A 27,448-nucleotide genomic window follows, 5' to 3' on the forward strand; every position below is an offset into this window, starting at 1 on the left:
TCGAAGTTCTCAGAATTCATTCGAAATAACCTGAAACTCAATGTTACGTCATATGAAAGAAAAAAAGGGCAAAAAAATGTTATCGTCTCGCGTTACATTATTCCACTCGACTGCGTATAGAAAGTTGTACGCATTTCACATGGATATTTTCCGAGTATCAAAAATTTCATTCTTTCATCAAAGAACGCAACGAGCTTTAACCATGCTAGAATCATCGAGACAGAGATCAAATGCGATCGATCTTGCAGAAAATACACGAGTCATGTTATTTAGTACCTACGTTGCCACGCAAAAGGAACAAACCCGACGGGGAGTATTGATTTTCCGAAAATTTATATACATAGAAGAGAGAATGAGTGAGAGTGAGAGAGTGAGAGAGAGAGACAGAGAGACAGAAAGAGAGAGAGAGAGAGAGAGAGAGAGAGAGAACTGTTTGTGACCAGCGTGAAATCGACGGGTGCGCGCGGTTTCACGTCGTAATTTAATGCGGACAACGACTATTACGTTATGAACTTCGACGAAGCGTATGACACTTACATTTAAATTTACTTGTGTGTAATAGATACAATATGTGGATCACTAGGAAGAATTATAACCGGGTTCATCTATTTTAAGTTGTTCCATTTAAATACGTTAATGTGATATCTCATTGAAAGACAAGAAAATAGAAAAGCCGTAACGCTTTGGATCGCTTGGAATCTGAACTGAAAAGAGAGACATCGGTTCTCACGATACTCTTTTCTCCAATGCCCGACGAAAAGTAAGGAATTCCTTGCCATCGCTTAGCTACCCTTGGACTACCCTTTCTCTTACAACTTCGCGCTAGAGAGAAAAGAGGAATCCGAAGCTGTAAAGAATGTCTTTCCCGTAACAATCGCTCGAATATTTCCGCGTATAAAGACGATACAACGTCATGAAAGCGGTATTCGAGTTATTCCAATATTCAGAAATAGACGTAGGTATAACTTGCATTTCTCTGTCTCTCTCTCTCTCTCTCTCTTTATATATATATGTGTGTGTGTGCGTGTGCGTATACGCGTGTGTATGTGAATCTGTGGGTGTGTATTTCTCTCTTTCTCTCTATATGTACATAGATATATATCTCTATAACTGTCTTCCTGTCTCTCTCTAACGTAGAAAGACGTGGCTCTTTCGTCCCACCATCGAAACGATCTTTCGCGTTTCCTACTTATTTCAGTCCTCTCCGATCTTTTGTCTAGCCCGTTTCCCCATCCATATCTTTTGGTTCTCCTTTGCGAAACGCTTTCCTGCCTTCTGTCTTTTGGTAAAAGTCTCCCAGGGCGTTTCCATTGTAGCCAACTTTCGGATACGAGAGTGGGAGAGCGCTTTCGTACGTTCTTTCAGGATTCATATACGTACGTCTAAGTAGCCGGATGATATTTTATATCTACGCCATTTTCATATACTCTCTTTTCTCCTTACCCCATATCTCTAACTCTCAATCTATTTCTTTATTTTTCCTTTATTTCCCTTTCCGACAAGTTTATTTCTTTCATTTTACTTCAATAAATAGTTTTCGCCTGTACGATTTATTGGAATTCTCGAAACTGCATAGAATAGCTAGTTAAATCGTACCAATGATACGTAAACTTATCCTTGGCAAAGATATCTCATTGTTCTGCTGATATAAACAGAGAGAATTGGAAATACTTTTCCGCTCTATATCCATTTATATGTATTCGAAATATATATCAATGCGCAATAATTCAATGATCTTGATCAAGTTTATTATCCCATTTTCTTGACTGAATATATTTTAGGATAAGCAGGACACGAAAAAGAAATGTTTCTATCTTTGATCATTCTTCTTTTGACATCTTAACTTCCTCGAAAGATTTGCGATTATGAAATCCGAATAATGACATCCCCAATAACGTGAAATGCAGTTTAGATCATGTCGGGTATTCGGTCGATCGATGATGAACGCTGTTACAAGTCTACCATTCTATCTTCAATCTTTCGATAAACGATAAACGAAGACAGTTACGCCTTTAAATCGATATATCGGTTTTAGATTCCTGTTATAGGTATCGTATTATCCTGAAGTTCCTTTTTAAATCGACATTCTTTTCCTATACCGACCAACCGTTAAATTCACTTTTAACCAACGAGCGAATCAGCCTGTACATATATGCATCGATGAACGTAGAACTAGAAGAAGGCCATTACGTGAGAGAATTTTCGGTGGTAGCGCGGCCATACCGCGGCGAAAGCTCACCCCCGTGCGCGGAATAATTTAAAAGCTCATTAGCTCTGCCATTTCTTAAGTTCGGGGGATAATGTTGGCCCGAGGGTCGTTAGAGCTAAGGTCGCACTCCCTTTTCTTTTTTACCACCCTTCTCTCGTTCTCCTCCTTCTACTTTCTTTCTTTCTCTCTCTCTCTTTCGTTCTTTCTTTCGTTCTTTCTTTCTTTCTTTCTTTCTTTCTTTCTTTCTCTTTTTCTCTTGGTCCATGAAATGGAAGGAAGGGGTTTCTTCCTTTAACGTTGGTGGTCGTGTCGGCGCTGATAGCAGTGGGAGTGGCTCCCACACACTGAAGCACCAACTCCTGCGCTTCATGGGACTCCGGTATATAGTCTTCCTAGCCTTCTACCACATTGGTTTGTCGAACCATTAATCGGAACAGCTTTATACCCGGAGATTTATATTGGATTAGCTTGCGGAACTGCCGATGGTATAGTTTGAAGGCTCTGACCCAACGGGTAACTACCCTGCATCCCTTCCACTTAATGAACGACGCCGATCGTAGAACGATGCTCAGCCGGTAAGATCTCTTCCTTCGTCTCTTTTTTCTTTTTTTTTTTTTTTTATTTTTATCATAGAATGTACGAGATCCTTCCTCTTTCTCTTATTTTCCAACATTTTCACTTATTTAAGAGAGTAAAAATATTATTTGAAATTTTTTAAAACGAGACTCATTGAATTATTCAAAAAATCCGAAGGAATAATTTTATCTTCATCCAATAGCTTAATAATTCTTTCTAAAATTTTATTCCTTCTGACACTTAGTATAGTTCTCGATATTTCATATGATCTGTAAAACGAGTTTATTTTTAATTATAAATTATGTTTCATCTATTTATCATTTTCTTCGTTCCTCGCCTTTCTACTTTTCTTTATTATTTCGTTCATTTTAGTTTATTCGTTCCCTTGCTGTAGATTTCGCGCGATTTACTTAAAGTGGGACGTACAGTGCAGCTGGTGCCTTCTATTGTTTCCTTGCGTCTTGTAGGATTGACTCCGTTCCAAGGACCAAGTAAGGAGCCTTTATCGATCCGAACGTCTATTTTTGAGCTTCCACGTTATCTTCATTCGTAGTCAAAGATCGCGTGCATTTTACCGAATCGTTTAATTGATCTGTAATTATGGTATTAAATCATCGAATCTCCAAAATATTCGTGAAAATTCGTGAAAATTCGTTGTCTACCACCTATTTTTGATTTGTCATAAATGTGTTTTTGAGTTGTACATAAAGTAATTACTTAACGATTAGTTATTTATACAGAATACTCATATTTATTGGCATCATTGGCTTCACGTTAGATTCAAGCTTAATTTTTAATATTCTATTTATATCGGAATCTAATTATTTTTAAAATTTTCGGATTGTAATCTCTACGAACAAGTAATATTTTTTTTGCGTTAATGATCAACTCTATTGTTAATATAATACGAAGTATAATTACAGATTCGGATTTTCGGAGATTTATATGATTTTATGGAAAAGTGGAATTTGAATGGAAATATTCCTTTCTTTGAAAATAATTTATAACTAAAATTATAGAAAGAATGGAATCCATTTTATTGTAAATTAAAGCAATACCATATATTGCTGTTTTACGCATTATATCTCTACTATCAATGGGATTCGGGTAAAATGCACTTGATAATATTTAATATTAATATTAATAATAACATTGATAATAATAATAATAGTAGTAGTAATAATAATAATAATAGTAATAGTAATAATAATAATAATAATAATAATAATAATAATAATAATAATAATAATAATAATAATAATAATACGCAGAGAGATGAAAGGATATCCTTTTTCAATCAATTTATAAAAATCTATTGTATCAAAGTAGATATTATTTTACATCATTTTTGAATAAAGCTTGTTTTACTTGAAAACATTTTGTGAAAACTCTTACGAAAGTTTGATCAAAATCGAGATGTACCCTATGTGAACGTATCGAGTTGGTTCGTTAATAAGTACTGTCTACATGCTGTAGCAAAGTTCTATCTATTATGTAATAATCGCCTTTGAAAAGTTATCGAGGGTCCCTCGACACCAAAAGATAAGAAACGACCGTGCTTTCGCGTATGGAATATTAAGCTACGAGACTCTAACGGACGTAACGTATTAACGTGTTTCGTCTTATACGTACATGTATAGTAATATATACTTAGATATATAAGTTCGATATTACACTTACCACTTATCGCGTAGCCCGATTCCTACTTTGAATAATGTTACGCGCTAGATACTCAGAATGCATATTCGACCAAGGTTAGATCTCATCTCGTCTTGAATTATGGAAGCCAGGGCACGTAGTAGCGTGCGACTTTACGACGGATTAATTAACCCTTAACCGACAATGAACGGCGCACTCCAATGGAAACGGCCTCTTTATTAAGATCCACAAATTATTTAAAATGTTCTCATTTTGTATATCATAGCTTAGGTAAATTTGGGAAACAATCAAGCGATATACATACATATGTATGTATATCGCTTGATTGTAATGCATGTAAGGTTTCAGATATCTTAGGATAAATTCGATATATCGTTCGTTTAAACATCGTCACGATTAATCGATCGTGGTAATAAAAACGGCACGACGTTATTATGATCATTGTTGAATAGCTATTGACAGAAAAGTCGAATGTCGAAAATTCTCTTGCCAAAGGGATATCTACCTTGTCAGAAAACGTTAATGAAGTTGACAACAACGAACGTAGGACGGTTTATTACACCTCCGGTTCTCGAAGCACGAAACCGAGCTTAAAATTTTGTTGGCGGTAAGTACGTCGGCAATAGTGCACGTATTTCTTCACGCCTGACATGCCAGTCGGCGCTTTTCCCACTTTGCAAGCATTGCAAAACGAATACGGCCATATATACAAGTAGGAAAGAGCAAGAGAGTACGAGAAAATACTCTGTACGCTGACGTTTTCGGACGATTCAGAGTTTCCCCGTTGTCATAAATACTCTAATTTCTCTAGCGTCCTCTCTTTCTCTCTCTCTTCTATCCTTTGTATCTCTCCTTCCACTTCCACCGGTTTCCCTCTTTTTCTCGAAAGGAGACCGATGTGCCGCTAGTTGACTACATAATTGGTTCCCTTTATGAAATGGCATACAATGAACTCTAACGAGCGAGAGTACCATTTTTCGAGATTCCCTCTCAAGCCCTGATATAAATTTTTTCCTTTCTCTCTTTTTTTTATCTCATTTCTTTCTCTCTCTCTCTCTCACCCTCCTTCTCCTATACACAACGATCTCATTTGAAATTGGACGAATATATTGTATTTATATAACGTTATCATATTCACGAATAGTAGCATGTAATAGCATAACGTTCTGAAAAACTCAATGAGCGAGCCAGCCAGCAAGCAAGCAAGCAAGCAATTTATAAATATTATTTCACGTATTTATATTAACTACTATTAAATTAGAAATCCATAGGTATAATAAACTGTTTAATCAAATACCTTGCTATCCTTCCAAATCGTGTGTGTTTTCGTTCATCAATCCTACTAATATTATTTTCGAATCAAATCCCACATGGCATTTTAATTCATTATAATTCGCATCTCGTCTCATGGAATTTTCGTTGGAACAAAAGCCCCAGCCATCCAGCGCGTGCTAGGATCGTAAAACAACAATAAACGCAAATAATTGCATTCTCCGTTCGGTGAACGTGAGCGGACGGTAAAGTTTATCGAAAGAATGGTCGAGTCTGGTAAGGGAGTGGATATCAATGGGATGGGATAGAAAAGGAGAAGAGAGAGAGAGAGAGAAAGAGAGAGAGAGAGAGAAAGAAAGAGAGAGAGAAAGAGAGAAAGAGATGGAGGACCGCGTAGAACGCTTCGAACTATTCCGGCCATCGATCACTCGCCGTTCTTGGGACAGTCCATTGATTTCACGATGTTGATTATGCGGTGCCGGAGATGGCTTTAAATTTCACGCTTCGCTTGCCGAGACTCGTGGGTTCTGAGATAAGGTTACCCCGTGGTACATCGTAGAAAGGAAGGAAGGCACCTTAAGCTAGTATTGAGTACATGAGGTTTAGCGGTTTCCCCGTCACTCGACGAACAAGAAATTCCGCTTCCTCGCTCGTCCGTGAATATTAGCTCGGCCATTTTGTCGTTGGTGGGGCATTCACCAACGTTAATCGTTAAGCCAGCAACGGCATGGTATAACACCATCGTGGCAATATCATCGCGGTCAGCGATCGCGTCGCTAAACGTTGACGTTGGCAAAACTTTCCTATATACATAAATGCACCAACGCAGTTATCGTAACGTACTATTTCTCTTTTTTTCTCTCTCTTGGAATAGATGGTAGTGGTAGTGGTGGGAGGAGGTGATGGCTGGGGGTTGGAAAAGAGGGATGGAAGGATGCAGGAAAAATGAATAAAAGCAGACACGGGCCGGTGTTCCGGCGCTACTCGCGAGTTTATCCTCCACGATTCCCAGGAGTGACATCGCAATCGATACCTACGCCAGCCACCGTGGCTTTTTTAGTTCTCCTCACCCTCCTCTCCCTCTCCTCCCATCCCCAGACTAACTCCGTATCATGAAGCTACCTCTGCCTCTGTTTTTACCATTTTCTCTTCTAGATACCTGCCATTGTCTCTGTTGGAACCTGCGATACGTTTCGATGCGACAAAATCGCGCACCGCGTATTACGCTGATCGTAAAGGAACATTACTTTTTATTTTTCTCACATTGAAAGTCGTAACGTCTTTTACAAGCATTATACCGGTGTAATCTAATACGGGAAAACAAAGAAGATAATCTATATTAAACCCAACCCAAATACTAATCAGATCAAAATTACGTGTAACTTAGGTTAACTGGTTTAACAAAACAAAGTTATAATCCAGATGCAATCTAAACAACTCACTCACAATATATTATATTACTCAACAGCCATTCTCAAATACAAAGGACATAAATACGAATACGGATAAATGCACGTATTTGCATAAGCGAATATCTAACATTCTATAAACGTCATTTTAACAATACACTACAGACAATACCTTTCATTGCTCTAAGTAGAGAACCCTAACGTCACAAGGAGAAACAGAGAAAGAGATAGAGAGACAGAGAAAGAGAGAGAGAGAGAGAGAGAGAGAGAGAGAGAAAGAGAGAGAGAGAGAGAGAGATGCATAAAGTCCATCGTTTGTGAATTATTCCGACGTAGCGTAAGATTATAAGCTCCGCTCAGTCGTGGTAGAATGACGGTCTACGTAATATTCAAAGCTTTTGTCCGCAAGATTCATGATGGAAAGCAAAGCGAAAGAGAGAGAGAGAGAGAGAGAGAGAGAGAGAGAGAAAGGAATAAAGAGAAGCTATTTTGCATTATTATAATCAGTTATTTTACCGTGATACTCAGAAGAAGAAGTTAGCCAGCGTGCAGGGCAAACGGATGTTATGGTTAGTAACGAACTGACGAAAGTCTCTACGATTTGTGATCCTTTTCTTTTTTCTCTTTCCTGTTTCTTTCCTTTCCATCATGCCTTGATGAGTGACTTAGAGATTCAACTGAAGAACTCAGTTAAGAAAAATCATAAAACAGAAAAGTAGAGAGAGAGAGGGGGGGAGGAAGAGAGAGGGAGAGAGAAAGTAAGTGTGGCGTTTGAATTTCCGGTTTCATGGACATATCTCACGCAGAAAGTTTTGATTTAACAGGCAAGGTACTGTCTCTTCATTCTCCTTGACGAAATTCGAACAAAGTAACTAGATTTTCAAAATGGTTTTGTCCTAACAAGTAGGTACTGACAACGATCCATTGTTTCACGAGAGAAACAATGATCTCTTTCTCCTGCTTTCCATTTTGTAGTATGTCTTTCTTCGTTTCTCTTTCTCTCACAAGCTCATGTACACTCTATCTCTTTCTCTTGAAACTAGAGAGTACGTTGAGTCTTGCTACGAAATCGACCGTCACCGTTTCTCTTCTCTAACGTGAAATGAACCTGTTACGTGAGACCACATTCGTAGCTATAGTACATACTATAGCTACGAATTCCCGTTATATACCCGTAGACGGATAAAGTTCGATGGTCTACCGATTATTGAGCGAACTTTACTGATGATCCGAGATTTTATCGACGTAACACCGTGGATAGTATTCTCATTTGTTCCGAGATACGAGATTAATCAATGGGGAAAGCTTGAAACGTTTAAGAAATATATCTTTCTTAATTTGGACGTGATATCTTTGGATTGACTGAAATTTGACTAATTATGAAAAATTCGGAGTTCGTGCTTAAACGAGAAGTAAAACCTCTATCCACAATATCTCCAGACAGTTTAATTAAATCTTCGTCTCGTGCATGTCTTCGCTCCGTCCAGAATTCACGAAAAACTAATTAGCGTCGCGAACCGGAATACCGTGAAAACGGATGTACAAACGTTACACTCGGTGCAACACAGCGTATTTGTCGATGTGCTAACTGGAAGGTCATTTCTATACAGTTCAGCTATAACTCGCGAGTAAAAGTTAAGGGTGAGCTGGAGAATACTACGCGAAGAGAACGTGAATACAAAAGAGGGAGGGAAGGAGAGAGAGAGAGAGAGAGAGAGAGAGAAAGATAGTCGGATGCTACCTCTTCCCTCGTACTTTGGTTAGTTCGTATTATAAACTAGAAATTTAGCGCTACCTAGGGATCAACCATTCTCGAGAAACGGACCATTCCTAGCAACGGCCCTAATAACGGCATTAGATACATCGTAAGACTCTAATCTGACGGGGTACGGGGTTTTAGAAACTTGCATAATTCTCATCTGATGCCTTGCTCTAGTATATCATTTCCAAACTTGAACAATGAGGGGACAAAGAGAGAGAGAGAGAGAGAAAGAGAGAGAAACAGTACGATTGAACTCGAGAATCATTATCATTCAGGCGCATAAACATTTGTTTAAATTTATTACTTTATATATTGTGAATATTTCTGCATGATTAGATCTTTGATAGATATTTTCATATCCTCAGAAAAAAATTTATCGAATAAATATATATATATATATATATATATATATATATATATATATATATAATGAAAGAAATAATGTTTGCTATCCACTTTCCATTCGAGTATTCTCAATTTTTATTGAGTAGTTACCTACCTCAAAGGAAGCTTTGACATCGATGTCGTTTGAAATCAAAGCTCGTTTAAAATAGAAACACAACTTTGGCATCTTAACCAATAATAAAAGTTCCGACTCGTAGTAATTACTTTATCGATGGATAAGATAGGATAGCTAGCGATTTATCTCAATTTCTTCCTTTATATCCCCGAGGTACGTCTCTCCTCTTCTCCTCTACTAGTTATTTCTTTCGAGCTGTCTTGGGAGTTTAGGTATTTATAGAGATGTTATATAGGAAGACATAAGTCCGACTCACGGGGTCGGATGCACGATAGTTACGATCACAGAGAAAAAGTAACCACCTTGGAAATAATTCCAAATCGAAATTGTTGATTATTAATGGCAACTGCTAACGATTATAATTTCATTATATTACAAAATATTTTTCATTTGTTTAAAAAGATAATCTAAATTAGATGTCCGATCAGTGAACAAAATCTTGTTAATGAATTTACGAGTCAGTTCTGTCAATTCTATAGAAATAATAGCAGTATTATAACATAAAAGTCGATAGAAGAAGTCTATTTTGAGTTTTATGAAGAGACATAAGAGGCGTGAGCATGAAAATCCGAAGAAGAAAGTATCGGTTATTACCTCGGCTTGGTAGAGAGACTCCACTCGATGTCCTCCGTGTCTTGGTTGGACGGCGTAATAACTTATCAGATCAATTACAGTTATTACTTTATTCCGGCTCGACGCTTTGGAACTTTATACCGTGCTGACTGAGCTCGTTATTCTTGCAATTTTGCGGCACGAGCGAAAAGCGTCGGTGCGTAGAGCCGAGACTTGTTTTACCTGAGATTGAGAAAAAAATTCTAAGAGAAAATGAGGAAAAGAGAGAGAAAGTAAGTAGATAAATAGATACATATTTATTGACATTTATATCGATCAAAATTGGTTCATACATTCGGTAAAAAGGATAAGAATGAAAATTACGAATATGAGAAATTTACGAATACGATTAAACGATAAATTAAGATTCATATTGATCATTGGAGTGAGCAGACAGTGTGTTTAAGAAAAAAAAAAAGATCATTTTCCTAGATTCTTCTAATAATTAAAGTGTGGTATAAGGGTGAGTTAACAGAACGGACGACACTTGAATGAAACGACTATCCATGGAGGACTCGATGAGTCCTTTTATAACGTAGTTGAAGGTAAGTACTTGGCAAACGGTCCACTTCTTGATCCCTCTAGGATCATCCATGATGGAAGAGTGCGTTGACGCAACTACATCCTTCCTTTACATTCAATCACTTCTATATTCCTTATTATTATTTCTTTTTCCGATAGAAAGTTAATCGTGTTTTTCTGATCCTAAAATCACAGGGATTATATTTGATAGGATTAAATATTCGTACTATTCGATTTTTATTCGCATAGGTATATCTGCAGACATTGACGAATATAGTTCAGAAATGTAGGAAAAGCATTTTAGATCAACGTTTCCTATATTCGGAATGTTTTAAACTCATTTAAACTCGAAGCCAGCGTAGATCAACAGAGTCGGTATACACGTTAATTGCAAAGTTTCTAATTAGCTTTGAGCCGTCAAAATCCATGCGACCGTGTACTGAATTTCGAAGGCAATCTCTCGAAGAATGCAACAACGAATAGGTACACGTTTTGTTCGTGCGAACTCTGGCTCTACAAGACCTTCCTAAAGTCCAATTGATTTTACTTAGTCTCTCTCTCTCTCTTTCTTTCTCTCTCTCTCTCCTTTCTAATTAATCAGTCTGATAATTAGTGTTTGAAAATTATATTAACGTCGACAAGCGATTTTGATTACAAGCAAAATACTACAACACCTTTTTAGAACGTTGAAAAAGAAAAAGGAAAAAAAATTGGCACACATTTATTTCTATTTATCTTTTAATTTACATATAATTTTGACATATAACTGACATTCAGGAAATTCTTTGTATCGTTAAAACACACACATAAACGCACCCACGCACATATATATAATAATTTATTAATATTCGTGCAGGAGCGAGCGAAGGAAAATACATTCGTTTGTCACGAAGTATAAGGTATGGTTTACGTAGCATGACTCTCGTGGCTAAGATCGTTTAATTTGCTAGCTAAACCATTTAATTCGACACTAAGCTGTGGTTAAACGTGACTCAAGCAAGGAGATATCCTCTCGTAATCGGAGTCAAATCCATGGACGGTAGATTGTTATTGGGTCAGAAAGGTGTTGAAGTAACGTTACATGAGCATAGCGTAAAAAATGAAGGAGCCAAAATGGTTTTGGGTTCGTCGAGATGAGCTTAATCTCAAAGATGTCTGGCACGATTCCCGGAATAGAAGTTTATTGCATCGTAAGATAGTGATACGGTTTGCGTGACTAGAAGCTAAGCAAAGCCGTTACACTCTTCCACGGAATGAGTTTTCGGAGGATCGCCACTTAAAAATTTTGGAGAGTTATAGTTGATACTAAATTAGCATGTCATCGTATTTTCGGAATGACGTCGATAAGATGCTAAAATGTTTTTCGATCGATCTTTCTTCGTTAAGTTTCTCAGGAGATATAGAATTTAATGCGTCAGACTTTTTCTTTTGTATCGTATTAAATAAACAGGACCATCACATCTTCTGACTCACTCGTTCTCTTCTCTTGCAGATTTGCGGATGTTGCAATTACGTCTTAATACAATAATGGCTTTTTAAGAGGCCACAATACGTGTGGCTCCTTAATGTATAGTCTTCGTAATATTTCTCGGTCAATTTCAGTACACTTGTTGTAAGAAATGTTTCTTCGTAGTTCAACGCTCTCTAAAACTTTCAACTTCTTTGTCTTTGTTGAGGATTTCAAGCATTTCCTTCGTTAATTTATTACCATGGTAAAACTTACTCAAAGCGTTTAGTATACCCAACGGAGAGAGTTGTTTAAGTGAATAGTTCCAGATCACGCTCAATCGATCCTATCCAGAAGCCCCTTGAGAATAGTTTGGAGAATGGACCATATGGTACTTTGAAATCAACGCGAAAAGAAGCATCACCGAGCTATGTATTTCTCTTGAAGAAAAATCTTGAAGAACGAATCTCTCGCAGAAGAACCTTCGAAAAAGACAATTTCATGTCATTGTACAATATTCGTATTAAATCGTTATTCGTGTTCGTTTACAATATTCGTGCTCGTATTATTTTCTTTTCATTGTTATAATAACAAGAAAGGGATTATCATTAGAACATTTACGTATTTCGTTTGTCGGCTTTGGCTTCGAAACTATTTGGATCATATATCTCCCTATCGGTCGAAGCTATGTCGCTTTACAGATCCGGATGATGCCGAGAACGAGGGTGCTACTATGGATTACGGCTAACCAGGAAGGATAGGAGGGGGTAGAGAGAAAGGGTGGCTCGAGGGTAGGAGAACGAACATTCTGCTGGTGCACGGTGTCAGATTTAGCATACAATCCGGCATTATCGGGCATGGTCAGGCAGTAATTAATGATTGTTCGTGGCCGAGCGGTAATCGGTCATCGATGGTCGCTCATAATCAGGTTGCTAGCCGTGTGATGTTACATCGCATCTTCGTCATTTAAGAATTATGAAATTCTTAACATATACTTATTTATTTCGATAGAAATTTTATGCATCTTGTCCGACGAGTTCTATTTAATTAATTTCATTACTTTAATATAACTTAAGAGCAAAAAAAAAGAAAACAAAAGTAAAGAGAAAAAGAAACGACGAAAGATTACAACGTAGATTAATATTCTAATACTCTTTTTATTTTCTTTCGTTCTCTTTTGAAAGTGTCTCGCGTTTGTAAATGTTTTTACAAATATTTGCAAAGTTGTTAGTTTTTTCTTCTATACATTAACGATAAAGAAAGACAATAAAGAATAGAAGCGTCGAAGAAGAAAGTCATCTCAATTTAAGCGTTCAAAGGTAAAATCTGTTTCTTCGATAGTATTCACGTTTTAGTTGGGATTCAAAGCTTCTTTCTCTGTCTCTCTTTCTCTCTCTCTTTCTCTCTCTCTCTATCTATCTATCTATCTATCTATCTATCTATCTATCTATCTATCTCTCTTTCTCAGCGAATGTTTTACTTCTATAGCCTCGAGATGCAAGACAGAAAGAGGAGACACGGCAGTAGTAGTATAGTAGCATCAGCAACATCGGCAAGGGCGCGTAGAAGCTATTACCCCCGGTGAAAACTTACTTTTCTCGGGGAAATTACTTTCACGAAGTAGGTATCTTATTTCGAGAGAAGCGCGAAAGGATCTAAGCAAGGCCGCAGTTTTCGTATGAACAACGGGTGTTCTCGTCAAAAAGCGGACACCTCATTTTATACATGAGATAAAAATTTTCTAAAATTTCTAGTATCGACCTTATTCACTTTATCCTAAACTGCTATATTCAATTGCTATATTCACAATATCAATGGAACGTATTAAAGAAAATCAACTGACACAGTATACGTGATTCCAAGTCTAAAGGTATCATCGATAAATCAACTTGATGATTATCATATCGAAGCATTGAACGAATTTTTTATTACAAAATAATCTCCTTAAAGAGATTGAAATTGTTTCGATAACGAAGAAGAAAAAAAAACGAACGAACAAACGAAAGGAGAAGAAAAAATATTAGATTTATGTAAGTAAGATCCGTTGATTTTACCTAGGTATTCTTTAAAAGGTTATCAAGTAATCGCACAAGAACAAGTTTTCAACCTACACCGACAGCTAGAAAGTTCTTGTCGAACAAGTTGGCCAAACCAAGTCGTGTCTACGTTCGTACAATATCGACCGAACGACGAGCCAAGTTGGTGAGAAGCTAAGACGTTGAGGACGGCAACAGAAAAGGCAAGAGTAAGCGAAAGGAAAGAAAGAGTCACTTAGCGAGAGGGCAAGGGAGAGCCGCGTGTCTCGAGATCTCAAAGAGACAAGAACAGGGGCACTTCCGCGAAGTCGTGCCACGCGACGTCCTATCTCTTTTTCTTTTTTCTTTTTCTTTCTTTCTCTCTCTCTCTCTCTTTCTTTCTCTTTCTTTCTTCCTTTCTCTTTCTCTTTTTTTTCCTTCAGAGTTAGCGTTTCTTTTTCGGTTCGCCTTGGCTCGCGTTAATTCGTTCTTCTCGTTCTTCACACGCGAACTGTTTCTCTCTCTCTTTTTTCTCTTATTTTTTTTTTCTTTTTATCTTTTCCCTTAACTTTAAGACGACGTACGAACTTTGACACACGCATATAAACACACACACGCACAAAGTTTTGCCATTTTTATTTGAAACTTTTATTTGTCCTGGTTAGATGAAAGTAAATGTTGCTTCCCCTTTGAAACATTTGATGCAATGCGGACTAATCCAATACCTTTGTCGGATAACTCAGCAGTCTTTCTAATATTCTTTTTGTTTTTAAATCCTTTTTCCCCTTTCATGAAATTTAATCTTTTGTGATAAAGTGATGATGTAATATAGATATATATGTATAACGTATAATATTAAATATACCGTAAGAACTTTACAAGAGATCATTACAATGTCTATCATTAAATTGATTCAAGGATATCTCAAAAGAAATTCCTATTACATTAATGCAATACTATATCACTACTTTTCTTTCATACTTTTGTTCTCGAATTTCCTTTGTGTCGCCTTATACCCTGTCGCGTGACACGAAACTCGAGAAAGCGATCTATCCAGCCAAGTCTCATCCCTCTTGTTTCTCTCTTGTCTTCCACCACGTTTCCACCCTTTCAACTCTCTACGACTGCGTCGTTTTTCTCAAGCATCTCGTGCGGTCGCACCTCGGACTCGACGTTAAATCACTGGGCTGGTAATCTTTATAGCTCGACGTGTAAGAGGGCAAATGACCTCGTCGTCGCTATTCCAACACACTTCCTCTCTCTTTCTCTCCTTCTCCCTCTTTCTTTCTCCCTCGGATGAAATAAACAGGAAAGCGAGAGACGTTGAAAAGATGGGATGGAAGGTGCGCGCGAACGCGATGGCGCAGCCAGCCAAGGGAAACGTCAGCCAACGCTGGGAATAAAGCATTTCTGTGGGTAAGGGGACGATGAGGAAGGGTAGGCGGGGGGTGGGTATAATTTTCGCTCCTTCTGCACTCGTATTTCGCAGAAACAATGCACCCTGGGAACCGCAATCCTGGGTGCAACCGACCCAGAAAACACGACTGGGATTGTTGTACTACGATAGCTCGGTGTCCCCTACCTTAACAATCCTCTTTCTCCGCCATTCGTCCATTCGAACGACCGACCGACAGACCGACAGACCGATCGACCGACCGTCTCTATGTCTGTCTGTCTGTCTGTCTGTCCGTCTGTCCGTCTGTCCGTCCGTCTGTCTGTCTGTTTATCTATAGTCTGTCTATTTAGATATCTTGTGTCTTTCTCTATAGTACATAGATAGCACTACGCATCCTTCCTATGTGTCTGTCTATGATTACGTAGAAATCCCCCAGGGTAAAAAAAAGAAGACCGTCTAAAGGCATGGATAATAGAGGCTCAAGGGATTTTCGGAAGTTATTCAGATGGTTTTCTCTCCTGATTTTCGAGCGTTCTTTCAAGGGTGCAATTTGTTTCGGTCAGTTGTGGTATTTTTAATAAACATATGCATATCATATACGAATAGGAAAATTATTGATTTGTACAAGTGCTTATCGCAAATTCATTTTAATTTCATTTAAAAAATTGCCACCTTTCGATTTTTCATTTTACAATGCAATATATTCCTCTTTGTTGATGGTAAAAAAAAATAGCTTGCTCTTCGTTCTGGTTTTGTATAATCTGAAAAGAAGGGATAGGTAACGGAGAAAGGTAGCGCAACGGAAAACGAAACGCATTTCCGCGTTTTCTTCCGCGACGAATATGTGCTTTCGACGCTTTCGTTCAAAGGGTCGACATTTATTGCTTCCGCCTTACGTTTCTACATTGCCTTTAAGTAAATTGACAAGCCTGTCTAGCCTTGGAAATGCGTACACCTGCAAGCGCACGCGCACTCGCGATATTCTTTAGTAACGTCTCTCTCAACCTCCCTCCTATTTTCTCTGCTATCGACTCACCCCTTGGTTGATTTTTTTCTTTTTTTTTTCCTTCCTTCCTTTTTTTTTATACCTTGCGTATCGACGACGATCCGACGGGCTTTGTCGAACGTGAAACTCATTCTCGATGCGTAACGGCTTAAATAAATAACGAAGTCTGGCTAACGGAGAGTAGCAAATTCAGTGGGACGTCTTGTTGATTGTTACGTCGTTTGCCATGTCGGATGAAACGTTACGGAATTGAGGAAAATTTCATTGGTACACTTCAGAGTAGGAAAATCAATATTTACCAGTTTATTGTTAGCATGAATATTTATATAATACGAGAACCCCATAAACGGAAACGCATTTGCCTTTGAAGATTTCTTTAAATTATTAATTCGCATACTACGATCAAAGTGTTTACTCGCAAATAATAATAAGCTTTACGCAAAATAATATTATAAGTTGATTATTTATAGTAAAAGTTTTAATATCCGATGTTTGATTTTCGTTGGTTTCCATAGATTCTAATTATTACGTTCACGTTGGAATCTTCCTCGGGGACTCGTACTTTATCGAATCTTTTTGCTTTTCCTATTTATTTAGTTTTCACTTTCCTTTTATAAAACAGGATGGACTAGGTCCCTTCCGAGTTATTCTATGTGCCCGTACTAAATCAATAAGTTTTTTATCAATACCTTTCGCTCTTATTTTCTTTTATATACGTTCGCAATCCGATTGTCCTCTTCCTTATCCCGACCATTTTTCATACCCTCTAGCTGATTTCAATACATTCACTCTTTCTTTTTATCTCTCTCTCTCTCTCTCTCTCGCTCTCTCTCTCTCTCTCTCTCTTTCCATTCTCTTTTCACGTCGGTTAAGTTCCTTATAAAAATAGCCAAACAGAGAACAGAAACGCTTTTCACATTTCCAGTAGTTCGAGACTTTAAGACGAAAAGACGGTTATGACAAACAGCCAGCTAATTTTCTAAGAACGAAACGAAAGCAAAAGGTATGAGAAAGGATGAATGCAGCAACCATTTCAGTTGTTAGAAGCCGCTTTTTCGGTATGTTAATGTCGTAGCGGGGGTTGTAGATGGTGGTGGTTGGGGGGCAGAAGAAGGGTTGGATGGGGGTTTGGCCGGGGAACCGAGGGGCATCGAATTTGCAACAAAAGGCAATTTCCACGGACTTCCAGCAGCTTTTGTCTTTCGCTCGGATAGATATGCCTTTATGCTGAGGCGTATATACATCTTTCTCTTTCTTTATTCTCCCACCCCGATTGCCAAAGTTCCAGTTCCCAGGCTCAACCCAGAATTTCCCATCCTCCCTCCTACCTGTACTACCACTTTCTATTCTTGTTTTCTCACTGAGAGACGCAGACAAATTTCCAAGCTGGATATATACCCGCGTAAAAAGCGTAGACTTACATATACAAAAAGGAACTAGGCTAAGGAGAGAAAGAGAAAGAGAAAGAGAAAGAGAAGACTATGGCAGATAGACGAGCGTGGGTTGTATTTTATTGCCGCTTCCATAAGATAAATATATGTGCAAGCACTTACTAGGAGTCATCTGCTCAACCATAAAAACGATAAATAAGCGCTATTGGCTGATCGATCGATGTCAAAACGTACATATGGTACATCGTGGTGACGCAAATGTGGCAAATCGTTTTTCTAGGAGTCAACAAGCGTAAATCTGTATTTCCCATTGACTTTTTCATCTCTTCTTCTTCTTTTCCTTTTATTTCCATCTCTTATTTAATTAGAGAAAACTTTATAAATTGTTTTGACTAATTGGAAAGTCATAATAATTACCATAGAATTCCACATTAGAACTTTGTTACAGGTTAAATCTACAAATCTAATTAAATGATCGTATGCTTTCAGGGCAAGCCCTTCGTCAAGGATAATGTCGCAATAAAACTGAATAGGTTGAAACGCGTTAGCTGTTAGCTGTAAGTAAGATATATTTTCAGCTGTTTATCTCTTAGCTTTTTACCTTTCTTTTCTTTTTCTTTTGTTTTCCTTTCCTTTCCTTTTTTATTATTCTTATCATTTTTGATAAGAATAGATTGTTGACTCGATGAATTCAACATTTATCAGATTGTTCTTCTTTTTTTTCTTCCTTCTTTCCTAGAAAATTTGTCCCTTATTTTCTTCGTTTCCACATACAAATTTTTCGATTATCCTCCAACTCTCCGCATGTCTCGTTGAATTCGCTGTTTGCTTTAGACATCCTTATTTTGGTCCTCGCATCTCTCTCTCTCTCTCTCTCTTTCTCTCTCTTTCTGTATATCTATACATACATATTTTTCTTGCCTACCAATTCGCCGTTCCCTTTTCTACGCATCACTTTCTCGTCATCCTCTCACCTTGCTTCGTATTCTATGAGAAAGTTCTTTTTATCTCTATCTCTCTCGGGCTTGAAAAACCTACCACCCTCGTCACTCTCGACGCTTCTATATGGTAGATCCGTCGGTCGGTGGATGGACGGCCGAATAGAGGCGATAGAATAGCTTAGCATAAAAATCTATAAATGGCGAGGCGAAAGGGTCCGTCCGTCGTTTATAGAAAAATCCGTGGAAAACTTTCCGGTGTCGCGTCGCGTCCATTTTCCCGTGAAAATATACACGTCCGTCGGCCACTTCGGACGTCGGACGAGGGAGTGAGCGCGCGCGCACTAGCACAAGCACGAGTAACGTCCTCTCATGAATTTCATAAAGTTTCATCCGTCCTGTACATTGGAAGTTTCATGAGAGGCACGCTAAAATTGGTGCCATTCGCCGTTCACATAAGCTCGTCTCGAAACGAAATCTAAGCCATATATATATATATATATATATATATATATATATATATATCTTTCTATGTATGTTTATATATAATATACATGTAGATATAATATATTATACATATATGATAGTGTATATACTTATATGCTGTTTCGATCATATCTATAAATCTTGCTAGCCATTCACTTTCTTTCACAATTGACCCTCTTATACCCGGTCCATCTTTGAGAAAAAGGGGTTGTGCTCGAATGATCGATCCAATCAACTCACCTGAGAGACTTATAATAGAAATTTTCTGAAACGAGAATGGAGAAAGCTTTTCCCCTTTTTTCTTTAGGTAGGAATAATGTCCTGTAAAAATCCCCTGTGGACTAAAACTCCGTTCATCCTAAAAACGATCGAAATACGGGATCTCTCTCTCTCTCTCTCTCTCTCTTTCTTTCTAGCTCTTTCTCTTCCTTGAATCATAACGATAACGTGACCTGAAGTAACCCCCTTAACGTTCTTTCTTCCTTTCCAAAGATATAGAAAGCATCGATGGAAGATCCCAATAAAATGAAACGAAGCTGAAACATCGTTGCTTAACACGATACCTCGTGATTCACAATAACGAGTTCGGTAAAATTGAACGAGAGACTTAAAGATCGTTTACGATCATTCTTATCGATAGTTATTGGATTAGATACTTATTTTGGTTTAGCAGTTTATTTAAGAACTCTTAACGAAATATAGCTACATCATTTTTACTGGTTCATCTGAGAATATAAATATGTTAGTTCGTTTTAAAAGCTTTATGATTTCTCTTTCATTTTTTATGATATATTCAGAAAATATTGTTACTCTATAAGTATACTATTTTAAAAGCAAATTAAAAGACAAAAGAAATGAAAGGAAATTGAAGGAAATTATTTGAACAGAACTTCGGGATATGATTATTTCGAGAGTTGAATAGAATAACGAAATATCAAACTCGACGTCGCTATATAATACTGTAGCTTCATAGAAAATTCATACCTTCCCGTTACAACAATAATGACCCGTCAGCCAAAGTCCGCTCACTGAATCATTCATGATGCTGACAGGGGTCAAGTCCGGCGAGTGTTCGTCAGCTGCAGTACGATTACAGTGCATTAGCCCTTCCTTCGTCTTCTATTAGATTCTGGATTGTCTCTTATGACCTTCGAATAATGTCCCTCTCAGATAAGAAGTCTAAAACAATTAGAAATATAATGATGAATTAATTACAAGGGTGTCGGATTGATACTTGAACGAATCGTAAAATTTTATTATCCTCTCTTGAGTAGATGAATCAATTAAAATAATTCGATGGGAGGATTTTATTATTAAACCTCAAACCCATACCCTTACCCACAGAGCTTATTTTATCGATCTAGGAAAATTTTAATTGACTCTACATATGGAAAATTATGTTTCGTAATAATTCGTCGTGTTCTGTTATATTCGACGACGAAACGTGAAAACGTTATAGTCGTAAAATAATAAGTCGAAATTGGCCTAGAAATCCTAATAGGATTCGTTTGGTCGTTAGCTTTGATGACGGTTTTCTGTGGTGACCGCAAATATAGATATCGTGGGAATACTTGACCGACTTTCCTGATCGGCCCTGTTGAACTTATCCGATCTGACGGATGAATGGATGATTTCTCTTCGACTTGATGTGGTCCGGTCAGCCAATAATATCTTGCGAACCCTCTCGGACATGAGGAATCACCCTGAGGGAATCTTTGGAGATGACCGATGAAGTGGAAACGACGAGAGATCAATCGAGGGATGAATATAATGAGTGAAAATGTACTTACCACAGAAAAATATAATGTTTCAGTTGTTCGATCTTTTATATTAACAAAAGTTCAAGTTATTGTACTTTTAAAAGAAACTGAGTGATTTATTTATACAGTTATACATTATATTGAACATTATGATGTAGCATTATGAACATAGACGATTACATTAAAAATCTAATTTTTTAACACCATCTACATTTTCACTTAGTTTAAAAACGAAATTAATTTTTTCGCGTAACTAATGCCAGGTTCATTAAATTTGTTATATTTAATTTATATAATGTATATATATTTTTTTAAAGGCTGCTACCTTTCTAAACACCTTGTTCAACAGACTGCTAAGAAAAGTAATTCCAAAAAGAAACAAAATGAGGATTCTGAATTATCTATGAATTTCTCGCTTACGTTCAGTCTCGTTAACGTTATTCTCTTCGTTTTCGTATGCTCAGCTGATTACGTCTTCGGATTATACGTACATATTTTATCTAGATCATAAATGATTGATGCATCTACAGACTCGAGATTTCCTGGCATGGTATCGTTGTAAAGTTTGACGGGTTAAGAAAGGATATAGGAGAAGCAAAGATGGAAGGATCGTACCGTAAGGATTTAAGCGTTGAAGGTGCTAAGCTAAGTCGTAATCGTCTTATTCCCTGTTAAATCTCTTTTTCCTCCGCACCTTTCCACCACCATCTTGAAGAAAGAGAGGAAGATGTTTCAGAATAACGAAAATACCGACATGAGAATATGAGAGAGGACTATTGTTTCAAGCTTAAGTTTTGGTTTCATGATTATAAGTTGTCTCTTAAGCGGCTTAAAATTCATGCATTAAGGAACCATATTGGCTTTTTCAAGCACAACATCGTCAAACGGAACGACCAATTTTCTAACGTTGTTCCTTACTTTATGTGATACCGCGTAGTTAAAAAATAATTACGAACGATCGCATTTGATAAGGTGATATCTTTAAAAATTAAATTGTATCGATTGAAATGAAATTGTTTATCAAAGTTTTACTCGAAATCGGTAATCCGATTAGACTTTGTTAAGATTCACTTTGAATAGAGAATTTTAGTGCGTGTTTCATTTCGATGTGACACGATGCATTATTGACTAACGGAGAATCGTGATCTAATAGTGAGCCAACCTTACCAACCATGATGGTTTCGAATTCAGAGCACGATTTGAAACCACAGCCCATCGAGTAATACCCATCCAAATCGAAGAAGTCAAGGAGGATTCGAAATCGCCAATGGCAGGATTAAGTTTCGACATGATACAAAATTGTAACGCTGTTTTCACTATGATAACATGATGTTTCATTAAGCCTACTATACTTTTTTTTCTTTGCCACGATCTTTTCAAAGTTTTGACATCGTAATTAAGCTCCAAAAACGCTCGAGGAATAATCATAAGATCTTTTACAAAGCTTTTTTTGCTATTTCTTTTTGTTGCTATACTGCAAACATTATAATTATATTTATACGCATATTTCAATTGCGACATCTTTATGTTGGATATATTATATAGATATCAATAAAGTAATAACTAAAGTTTCTAATTAATATCATGTTTATCACAAATACGTTGTACCCGAAATGCTAGTCTTAATCACTTGGATAAGCGATCAATTTTGGTTGAACGCTGATTCAAATCCCTTCTGTATTGGGTATGCTTGAATTAAGCATGCCTACCACCTGCTGATCGTCACTTGGCACTTACCCATACAAGATAGAATCGTTATCATTTAAAGCAAAACGTAGTTCCCAATTCTATCATAAAATGTAAGCAAGCTAATCGATATATCGACGAGAATGTCGATTCGTTATGGGTATAAAAAAATATATAGAAGGGAGAAAAAAGATGAAATCTCTCTGTAAAAAAAAAAAAAGGAATAAAAAGGAAAGACGAAAAAGACGAAAAAAAAAACAACAAAAAGGGTGAAAAAAAACGAAAAGCAACAATCTGGAATAAAAACGATGGAGAGTCATAAGCCGTTTCGATTACAATTCGCCTGGTCGGTCGCTTTTGGAGATCCGTTAAAGCCTTAAATCCACAAAATATGCCGGGCGATAGCTACAAACGAGCGAGTCTCGTTAATAGCGTCGGTCAAAGATTACACAGGGATGCTTTTGGCAACATGAGCTTTCGCCACGAAACAATCACCCTCTCGGATAGGTTAGCCCAGATTCTCTTGCAGGAAGCCACTATCTCACCGAGGCCGGTACTGCCTCGTTGTGGTGAGATAAATTTTACAAATCGCCCGCGGCACGTTGTTATAACGTGGCGCATTTTGCCACGTTATATAGATCCATGCATCGTCTACGAAGCGATCGTACGTAGCAGGCTTGCTTAGTACAACTAGTCTATGCCTCTACTCTCTCTCTCTCTTTTTCTCTCTATTTCTCTCTCTCTCTCTCTCTCTCTCTCTCTCTCTCTCTCTCTCTCTCTCTCGTTTTCCCTTTCAGACATATTCTCAAAGTTGTTGATCCTGAATATGTAGCAAATTTTAGGATACATCTATTATCAACCACGTGGATCCTTCATAATTCTAGTTAGCATACGACTTCCGATTTGCCAAGCAGCTAATGAACTTGCGAGGATTACTTTGTCTTTTCGCATCAACTATCCGTTATCTGGATTATATGTTAGTTCATTAAAATTTTGTTGAGTTTTCTTTGACGAATACTGTCTTTGTATTCTCGAGAAAAAAAAAACAATGTTGATATTCGAAGTCGCATCTTTTTCTATAACGAAAAAAAAAGAGAAGAAAAAAGAAATCTAATGTTGAAGTATCAGCATCCACGACACGATTAACGACAGACAGGTTACCGAATCATCAGACAAGATTCGCTCAGGGCTGGAGGCTTGTTAGTCTAATTACTTGTAAGTGGAGTTGCGGCCCGGTAACGAAGCAGCCGGCTGCTCCAAAACTTCTCACCGAGTAAACACCAAGCCGCCCGCAACTCTATTCGCAACTTTTCTTTTTTCTCCTCTTTGCCTTGCGATCTTCTTCGTGGGGACCGGCAATGTACTCCTAACCCCTAAGCTCAGAACAAGCCGACTCGTCTTTCCTTGATAAGTTTTCATAAAGAGCTATTTTCTTTTATGTTTTTTCTTTTCTTTTTTTTTCTTTTTTTTTTCTTTTTTTTTTTGTTCCGTTGCAACTACGAGGCTGAATGAATATCCTTATACAGTCTTGACTAAATTCTACCGTGCCTCTTCGTTTCAAAAGATCCAACTTCTATCTCAACTTCCCTTTTTATTTCTCTTTTTTTCCCGTTCCTCTCTTTCTTTCTCTCAGTTTAATTAATTCTGAATATTCCATTTGTGTTTCATTCCTCGGTAAGAAATTATGTCAACAAAATTTCATTAACAAACTCGAACAAAAATTATAAGGAAAGAAACATTTTGTTATAACTTCTTTAAGAGATAAGTCTCCGTTAAGTATTATAAATGAAATAGAATATGAAGTGACGGATGGAGAAAGATTATATAAATACACTCTAATGTTTTTCGCAGTCAGTATAATAGCTACATAACGCTTGCAGAGAGCTTCATTTTGTCCCTCTCTCTTTCTCTCTCTCACCCTCTCTCTCTCTCTCTCTCTCTTTTCCTTTCGCTCTTTTAGGTTTACCAAGCTACATCGTATCTTGTATAAAAATCACCGAAGCGTGCTCGTTTGGCTGTCTCCGTACAGTGGGACGTTAAGAAGAATGATGCTCGTCGTTACCGCAACTCGTAACGCGATTACGTTGGATGCGAGAGAGCGTACGTATACTACTGGTGCATTCCTTACGTTATTTGCTTCTAGCGAATCCACGCGAATAGACCGCCCGCTTTCCTCCGTCATGAAAGAATTACCACTGGCGTTATGTCTCGCTTTTACTGTCGCAGTGAATTCTTCCCGAGCGTAAACAACTTCCTGCGAATTAACGAAGACGCTCTCTCCGTCGCAGTGATGACGTTCGAAGGTCTACAAGATACGTTTATTACCGAATGGACACTCGTTTCGACGTATCACCGATCAGAATTTTTCAGATCGTTAAATCAGATTGGTAAACATAATTAATAAATTTGTATTCGTACGTAACTTCCGATATGTTTCACGAAGTTATAGAAATTTCAATCGATTGAAAAGTGATTTAAACAAAGAATCATAAAGGAAACAAAAATATCATTCGAAACTATTAATCCTTACGAATGTTAGAAGGAAATTGATTTGTAAAAGTAACCTTAACAATGATTCATCATGAACGAGAAACATCGGTTGAGGTTAATGTAAGCGACAATCGCAAAGCATTCTGAGAAACAATTTCTCAAACGTCTACAAAAAAGTTAGCGAGTTTGAAAGGCACCGCCTATCTCGAAGGGTCGGCACAACGATACCTTGCAATTATCCTTGTGATTATGGTCAACGTTGGCAAGCAAACCCTCCTCTTTGCACCCTCACCGGTGAATAAGCTCGTGTTCTCTTAGGTCGAACGATCGGCAAGATTTCAAGCATTTCCCAGCAACGTCCTGCGTTTCGCGGTTGGTTGTAAGAGGTGTAAAGCCCAGTCTCGATAGAATAGTCCTGTTACAAGCTTATCTCACTTCTGGTAAACTTTTTTAACGTCTTTTAACGGCGAAACTAATTATGAGAGTAAGCGCACGTGCTTAACTTACCTTTGGATTAGCGTGACGGTGTGTTCCGTGTCCCTTTCTGGTATCGTGGCTAACACGCGGCAAACCGGGAATGATAACCCACCGACACTCTCTCCCCATTTCGTTCCTACCACTTTCCACGTAGGTACTTTCTAAACTTGAAAATTGAAAACTTGTCGTAATACGCTAGGAAAAAGTATTCCGCCGTAGCTCGAACACGTTCGTGACGAAAACGGCAACTTGGCTAGTTTCAGAAAGAAGGTTGAATGCGCGTTCGTTCGAATCGTCAAACTCGAGATAATATTTGCAATAGAAATAATGTACTATCGATTTTCTATTCTTCAAATAGAGAGTACGAGAACGAGATATCAAAGAAAATAGAACAAATTAGTTCCCTAGTTTTACACAATGGTACCCCAACAATGGTTAATCGGAAAAGTCAATCTTATTTTTCCAAGCGCTCGATGGTATAACGGCAGATAATTTCTGCAGCTTCAGCCACGCGAGCTTTTAGTAGAATTAACCTAATTACTTTTGAACGTGAAAGCCGTTAAACTGCGACGGGTTCGTGCGAGTAATCCTAATGTTTCGAGAAACGGCGCTGTTAAAATCACTGTTCTGGAATGCGACTGCGTTTCCGCTGAGAACGAAACACCTTCTATCCTCCACCATTCGGCTCAACGTTTGAAGAGAAATAGCGATGGAGGGGCGAGGGAAAGAGGGAAAGAGAGCGGAGAGAGCAGGGGTAGTAACTCAGAGTGAGAAGGAGAGACGAGCATACCCCGCGATTCAATTTATTCCGTGCTCGCATCTCGTGATTAAAAAAGCTCGATTCATCAGGAGTGCCGCGGTCTCAGAACGTAATTGCTTCCCTCGTGAAATCCATTTGCCGTCGACCAATGTTCCGTCGTTTCGGCTCGTCTCGATGAAGAACTTTCAAGTTCATTCGATCCACCACCAACGAAATAATCTTCGCGACCAAACGTCTTACCAAACTTTCGGCATCCCTTTTTCCTCCTTCAAAACTTTTTCTCGCATCATCTATTCGAGAGATTTTATATTTGGAAAACACGAAACGCTTATTTATAAACTCAGCTTTCATCTTGAAGACAACTTTTATTTATAAAAATTACACATTGCTTTTCTACCGATAATCGTTGATCGAGAATATCGACGTTAAAAAACTTACTGAATGTCATATTTGTCGGATGTTTGGTAAAATCGGAATTTTTCTTTTTTGAGTAAAACTGATGATAAACTTCTAAGAATATATTCGCGATATTTACTCGTGATAACGACGTCGCAACTTGTAACATCGTATCTTGTTCTTTTTCCTTTTTCCTTTTTCTCCTTTTTAGAAAAATAAGAGTTTATCAAAAAGTTTTGAACTCGGTAAGACCACTTCCTGAAGGGAAACAGAAATGCCTTTACACCGCAACTTGGAACTCGTTCGCTCGATTTTCATAATAGGAGTACGAAACCGAACGTGAAGCGAAGGGAAAGCTCTCAAAAGTCAGGAGGACTTGCTCGACAGACGGATGTCCTGGCCTCGGAGAATAGATGGGAAGTTGGATTGGTTGCGTCTCTTGGCAGACAGGAATCGCCTAATTGAGGCGGCACGACGACGTGGCGGTAGAAAGACAGGTAACTCGGATTTACCGATATGAGTTTGCGTTCTGCCTCGCGTAAATCGAGTTAGGCTAGTTGAGCAGTCTGAATTCAGCTTGCGCAAAGATGGAACAAACGAGAAAGCGTGCTCCGCGCCGTGGGAAAAGCGAGCCGTCTGTCTACCTTGGCGTTAGTCAA

At 37.9% G+C, this 27,448-nt stretch overlaps 1 protein-coding gene across 6 annotated transcripts in view; it reads left to right on the top strand.

Annotated features, from left to right (window-relative positions):
* LOC127067493 (discoidin domain-containing receptor 2) overlaps positions 1-27,448 on the top strand; it is a 145,525-nt gene that overhangs the window by 16,971 nt on the left and 101,106 nt on the right. For 4 of the 6 annotated variants that reach the window (XM_051002477.1, XM_051002476.1, XM_051002481.1 and 1 more), the window contains one exon: positions 18,286-18,353. The exons of the other annotated variants lie outside the window; for them this stretch is intronic. The gene's annotated coding sequence lies outside the window, so the exon portion shown is untranslated. The remainder of the gene's footprint in view (positions 1-18,285; positions 18,354-27,448) is intronic. 6 annotated transcript variants of the gene reach the window in all.

This window comes from Vespula vulgaris, chromosome 11, assembly GCF_905475345.1.
Source record: "Vespula vulgaris chromosome 11, iyVesVulg1.1, whole genome shotgun sequence".
Taxonomy (NCBI): domain Eukaryota; kingdom Metazoa; phylum Arthropoda; class Insecta; order Hymenoptera; family Vespidae; genus Vespula; species Vespula vulgaris.